Source organism: Mobula hypostoma, chromosome 9, assembly GCF_963921235.1.
Source record: "Mobula hypostoma chromosome 9, sMobHyp1.1, whole genome shotgun sequence".
NCBI lineage: Eukaryota > Metazoa > Chordata > Chondrichthyes > Myliobatiformes > Myliobatidae > Mobula > Mobula hypostoma.
This window is the reverse complement of record NC_086105.1, coordinates 43,652,610-43,658,609: the sequence shown is the minus strand read 5'-3', so window position 1 is coordinate 43,658,609 and position 6,000 is coordinate 43,652,610. Positions and strand designations below refer to the sequence as shown.

Genomic DNA, 6,000 nt, shown 5'->3' with positions numbered 1-6,000 from the left:
ATGGCGCATTATACCGCTCTCCGCTTTAAAGTTAGTAACCATATCTCTTTCGCCCCGCAGAATGGTCGCCAGGCGCGAGTAATCGCTAATGTTTTACCGCCGCGACATGTTTCGATTACTAACAGTCCATTGGAGTCTCTTTTGGACAATACAATCAACCGAACATTGCAAATACAGTACTGTATAAATTGCACTTGCCACTTATTCTGAAGGTTTGGTAAACTCGCAGTACAGTAATACGATTTTATCTTTCATTCAGGGTGAACTATTCATTCAGCACCAAAAAGATCTTCTCCGTCCTGAAAACCCCAGCATTATGAGGCATTGGTTGTTGGATATTAATAGACATTTATTGGTTAGGGTGTAGACGGATGCAATTGTTAAATTCAAAGCAGTCTCTTCGTCGAATGATTAATAGGAGGAAAAACGCGTGGATGCCAGTGGAGATTGGGAGTATCTAAACTGCTTTGCACCTTAATCTGTGGCCCATGAATTGTAAAGGAGGCTTATTGATTGTGTACAGTGTTATCTATAGTCTGCTGCTGGTTCACCGACATTATCCTCTTTACCGGTTGCACGGGGAAATTAACTCGCTGATAGCAAGGACCTATCGTTTTCAGCAAGTATTTGTATCTGGTGGTTAGAATTCAAGCTGTAAGCAAGCTTGTCATTGTACTTGTACCTCGTGGTACTTCCGCATGGGACAATAAACTAGCGTTTTTCTTTAAGCCGAAGACCACAAAAATGAATTGAAGTGTATGTTGGAGAGGTAAAATGAGAAGGGGTAGGAGGTTGATCCTGTAGAGAGGTAAGTAGCCAGAGCTGGTCTGAACTTAACCCTATTGCTAGGTTTTATAGGTCACACATCGTAATGAGATGTTATAATATTATGATACATTCCGTTATGATGCAGCACTTCCTACCAAAATAGCTCACACAAACAGTTGATTGTTGACCCTCTCTTGCCTTTCTAACCTTGTCTGCACCAGACTTCAGAAAACGCTAATACTGTACATCAACGTGAACAATCTTTGCAGTGTACGCAAGGTAATGAAAATAGAGTATTTGGTTCTGTGAGGTAAATACCATGCGGTCAAAACAATAATCAGGCTTTTGCAGCCTCACTTAAACACTTTTCTTTGGGTGGGCTTTTATTCCCTCGGAGGTGTTTCAGAATTATGTGCTCTTAAGTTGTATAAGTCTCCAACATTTTCCAAACTATTTGCACACCGGCCCACCACCCCCAAATGTAACAGAGTCGTTATATTGTCGAAAGAGCTAATTCTGAACAACAGCATTGAAATGGAAGTTATCCTCGAGCCAATGGGATCACACAACTCAGTGCTCGGTGAAGAATTAGATTGTTATTAGATGATTAATCTATCTTAGGTTGTTCGCAAGGTGGAGTAATATTTATCCCCGAGCATTCTTAGAATTATCTTCAACAGTTCAATGGGGGCAGGTTTGGTTCTGTTTGACTGAAATCATGTATTTTCGAAAGAAGCAACAAATGAGCTAAAGGAAGTTACATTTTTTAGTCTCGTGAGAAATGCTGGAGAGATTGTAATCACTGAAGGATAGGGGCCATCAGAAATTCACAGCTGAGCTTTCAAAGGAAAGACTTTGTGTATTGCATTTGATGGAAGAGTATTCACGATATTTTCGACTTCATGGGGATTGACGGGTTCGACGGGTTCGATGCTCATCTTTTACCTGCCTGTCAATTGGTTCATTGTAAATAGATTCTCATTACAAAGGTAGTTTCTTTTAACCTGATGGTGAAAATTATGACTTAGAGTTTTTCTTTTTCCTTTTGTGGTTATCTATGAATCAGGAGGAACCTAGAAGAAATTGTCTATCACTGTACACTCTGTCCAGCATTTCTCACGAGAGTAAAACATATACCATACCCACAGAGGGCATTATCTTCACAGTATACACAGTTACCCATTCCTATTTATTTATTGGAATACAATGCGGAATCGGCCCTACCGAACCCTCGAGCCGCGCCGCCCAGCAACTTCCGATTTAACTTGAGCCTAATCACGGAACAATGTACAATGACCAATTAACCTAACAACCGGGAGATCTTTGGACTGAGGGAGGAAACCGGAGCACCCGGAGAAATCTCGCGTGGTCACGGGGGAGAAGATACAAACTCCCCACAGCACCCGTGTCGCTGAAACTGTAAAGCGTTGTGCAAACCACTATGCTACCGCGCGGTCTCCAATACGTTCTGCTTTTACTTTAATATATTTATTAAATACCTAATTGTAGCTGCAGACTATTCCTAAAATATAATCAACTAATACTTCTGAACTGTAGTCATTTTTGTAAGGTAGTATACACAACCGCAAAATGCATACTTCAAAGTGAAGAAACGATAACCAAGGTACTATGACGTAGTGATGGATGGGTGAAGTAAACATTGGACTTGTCCCTCTTATCTCAAAGGTATTAATGGAAACTCTTCCCACCCTAAACCAGCATCTATAGCATCAGATTGGCATCCCACCCCCAACAATTTTATTAATCCTTCAGCAGTGTACTGAGGGTTATCCTGGAAATTAGGGTCAAGTCAATGAAGTGGGATTGAAGTCCAGGGTCTGGGAACTTAAATGCCGGGTTGGTCCTACTCATATGAAGCTAACATTTATATATTAATGTTCCTTCCTTCAAATTTGAGATGTTAGCCCTTAAATAAATAATTTAAAGTAGCCTATTTTATACTCCCAAAGATCACTAGTCACCACAGGAACTTTGACACGGAATCACTCGGCGTTTAAATTTCTTGAAACATTTACATTTATTTGACCGCTCTGTGCATAATGTAATAAAGCTTAAGATATTCAGAATATTACATAAGCTATACCCTTCCTTCTAATGATATACCACAGTTTAAGAAATGGATATCGTTTCCAGTATTTAATTAAACTTCATTGTGAAAGGAGACACAAGAAATGCTGATTTTGGAATCCGGAGCAACGAACCCTAAGAAGCCGGAGGAACGCAGCGGACGGAGCGGCATCTGCGAGGTGTGGTGGGGGGGAGGGGGAGGCGGGGGAATGTGGGTGACGAGAATTGTCCATGTTTCTGGTCGAAACTGCATCACGAGTGTTTATAGAAGAAATAAACCGGTGACGTCCCTATTAGCTCAAAAAGTAATACTGTACGCGTTCAATTTGAACTTTGTAAAGGATGAACGTGATTCCTAGCGAATTTGTGCGCTGTGAGAGGACTGGTGGTACTTTATAAAATAGAAATAACAGTTTTAATCTGGAGTTCCAGAAATGGCCATTAATCACAGCGATTTCGGTTTTAATAAATATACCTTTTCACAATGACTTCAATTTCATACCGCTGACTGCATAATATGATTTTAATGGTTCTTGATGGCAGTACATCTCTTGCACAAATTATAATTCTATTTAAGTTAATATAGTGGGATAGCTCTTTTTTTCATCTCCTGCCAAGGTCCAATGAACCACTGTCCGGTTCTAAGCACCTGTTTATATAGTGATGGCGTTTTGTCACGTTTAATGCATCAGCATACCTGATAGGATCACCTCACTGTGGAATTCATTAGCATTCCTGGTGAGTCAAATATTTTATCCTTCCTACCACTTGCTATCAGATTCCTTGCAACCCAGTGTTATTGCCCGTATCCACTGTACAGAGGCACGAGGAATCGCGATGCGCTGAGCAGCTTTGAGCAGGCTCGGCTCCTAACTCACCCATGACCCTCCCCCTCATCTCTACTCGGTTGGTCGGGTTAACGGACCGAGACCATATAGAGAGCTCCGCTCTCCGAAGCTCCAGCTCCTTGCCTGCCTGAGCCTTTGATGGGATTGCGAGCACATCTCGGAACATCTTGCGGTGCAGAGTTCGGGACAGGCGATATTTCCTGGTACAGACTGACTGGAGCGCTTCGTTCATGAGAAACCACGCTTCAGCACCACGGCCAGCTCCTCCTCCAGCCACGAAAATGGCATAGCGCGCCGCGGGAGCAGGTAAATCGATTATAGGGGATTATCTGAAGCAGGGGACTCATTGGCACTTAATAGGTTTCTATTTCGCACTTTATAGGGAATAGACACGCAGATGACTAGATCGGGACTCAGCCTCCTGTTTATAGTGGTGATTGCATTTTTGGATTTCCGGTGCTGTAAGTGTAGATACTGTACTCTGCATTCAAAACAAGTCCGACTGTATGGTTATTGGTTTTCTCACTCAGTGATTTGCCTTTGCCTCATCGTTGCAGAACGCACACGTGTATCTGTACGATTGTTGCAATGTACCGGCTGAGCAGCAAGCTAAATACCGTTCACAGTCACACCATTACTCTCATGCAAGTCTTCTTCATCAGATCAGAAAGTGTGTCAGGAGAATTTTCATCCTTCCAGTTAAATACTTAAAGAGGAACATGACACGTAATTATCTCCAATGCATACCAATAACCCGAACTTTCAGTCGAGTGTAACCCTATTGGACACCGCTTACAGAACGATACTTTTATTTTGGCTTAGCAAAAGTATATACAGTTGCCTTGCTTAAAATGTTTGAAATGGCCCTCGCCATTCTTCATACTCTACGTCTAGCTTGGAAACGTATTCTTTTACATGAAGTTTTCATTACTATTCAAACACCTGCCACAGACCCAGTCCACGGAGGCTCTGATTTTGCTGAATTCAGAATCTATCGCTGAGTTTTGATACTAACGCCAGCAAGCTTCAGCACTTGGGGGTAGATTTGGCTTTTCACTTTCATTTCCAGCGGACACCATTCGCGCACCAAGCGCACCAAATGATAAATGGCAACAGCGCGAAAATGATCAGATAATTAGTACGAGGAGCGCATATCGTCAAAGTAAGAGTAGGAATATGAAATATCACCTCTACATGTAAGCTGTATAGCGAAACATCACGAAGGTAGCAATGGTGTGAGCTCGACTAGTCATCAGTAGAGGACCGGGTTTATTGCCATTTCCGAACCTACTCGCTTTTTCGCTTTCAAGAACTTGCCACCTTGCTCGCCCCATTCTGTGCAGTTTCTAATCGGTTGTATGTTGCGGCACAGGAAGAGAACGACGTGTACCAAAGACGCAGGAAGTATTAATTCAAACACTGCAATGAAATTGGCTTGGTAGAGTGGGCATGCCTTTGTTGGCAATGTGGATCGAGCCACTTAATTACCAATGTTTGCTTCTACAACAACCTCCTTCCCAGCCCACCATCCTTCTCCAACGTCCCAATCACTCTCCCCACCCTGCCCAATGTGCCCAGCCGCTTTCCAACACATTGACATGCCTGTACTCTCCGGGTCAGATAGCTATTGGTAGGAGATCACGGAACATGCTATACACGTGGAAGCAAAAGCGTGCAGATGTTGGAATTCTTAGATAGAAGCTTGAAGCACTGATGAACTTATTTAAGCACTGATAAAAGACCTGTTTCGCTCACCAGATATGTTGTCTGTCCTGCAGATTATGGCCAGGGATGCCCATTGTTATTTCACGCAACAATATGGCGTTTCGCACCCTCTAGAGTATAGAGTAGCATTCTGACGGCGAATAATTCCCTACAGCACGGCATCAAATGCACCAAGAAAATGGATACCCTCGGTATCCATGTATCAGTGGTGGCTAGTACATTTTGTATCAACCGAGAGCCAGTCTGCGCCTTAAACCGAGTCTTGTGCCGCTCTATTTCCAATCACAACTTGCGGGGTGGGGGACAACTTGCACTTTGTGTTAAAGTAGCCGAGTGGAGCTTGGACCCACTTCCTTAGACCCAAAGGGAAAGGAACGAAATCTGGGCCACAGGTTGCCTGGGAGAACGGGAATAACATGCTGGAACTGGGGAAAGGCAGGCAAGTATCAGGGCAGGCCTTATTAAACGTGGCACGCCCGGCCCTCACGATCCTCTCTCTCAGGCTCTTGCGCTTGGGTATGATTTTGTGACCTGCTCGCTACGCACCTGGTGCCTAAGTGCTCAATTAACT

General features: G+C 43.2%; 1 protein-coding gene across 3 annotated transcripts in view; it reads left to right on the top strand.

The window, feature by feature from the left end:
* The first annotated feature begins 3,525 nt into the window (after positions 1 to 3,525).
* Positions 3,526 to 6,000, top strand: part of LOC134351680 (metabotropic glutamate receptor 8-like) — a 440,260-nt gene continuing 437,785 nt past the window's right edge. For 2 of the 3 annotated variants that reach the window (XM_063058170.1, XM_063058165.1), the window contains exon 1: positions 3,526 to 4,010. The gene's annotated coding sequence lies outside the window, so the exon portion shown is untranslated. The remainder of the gene's footprint in view (positions 4,011 to 6,000) is intronic. The other variant, XM_063058168.1, reaches the window with a different exon arrangement.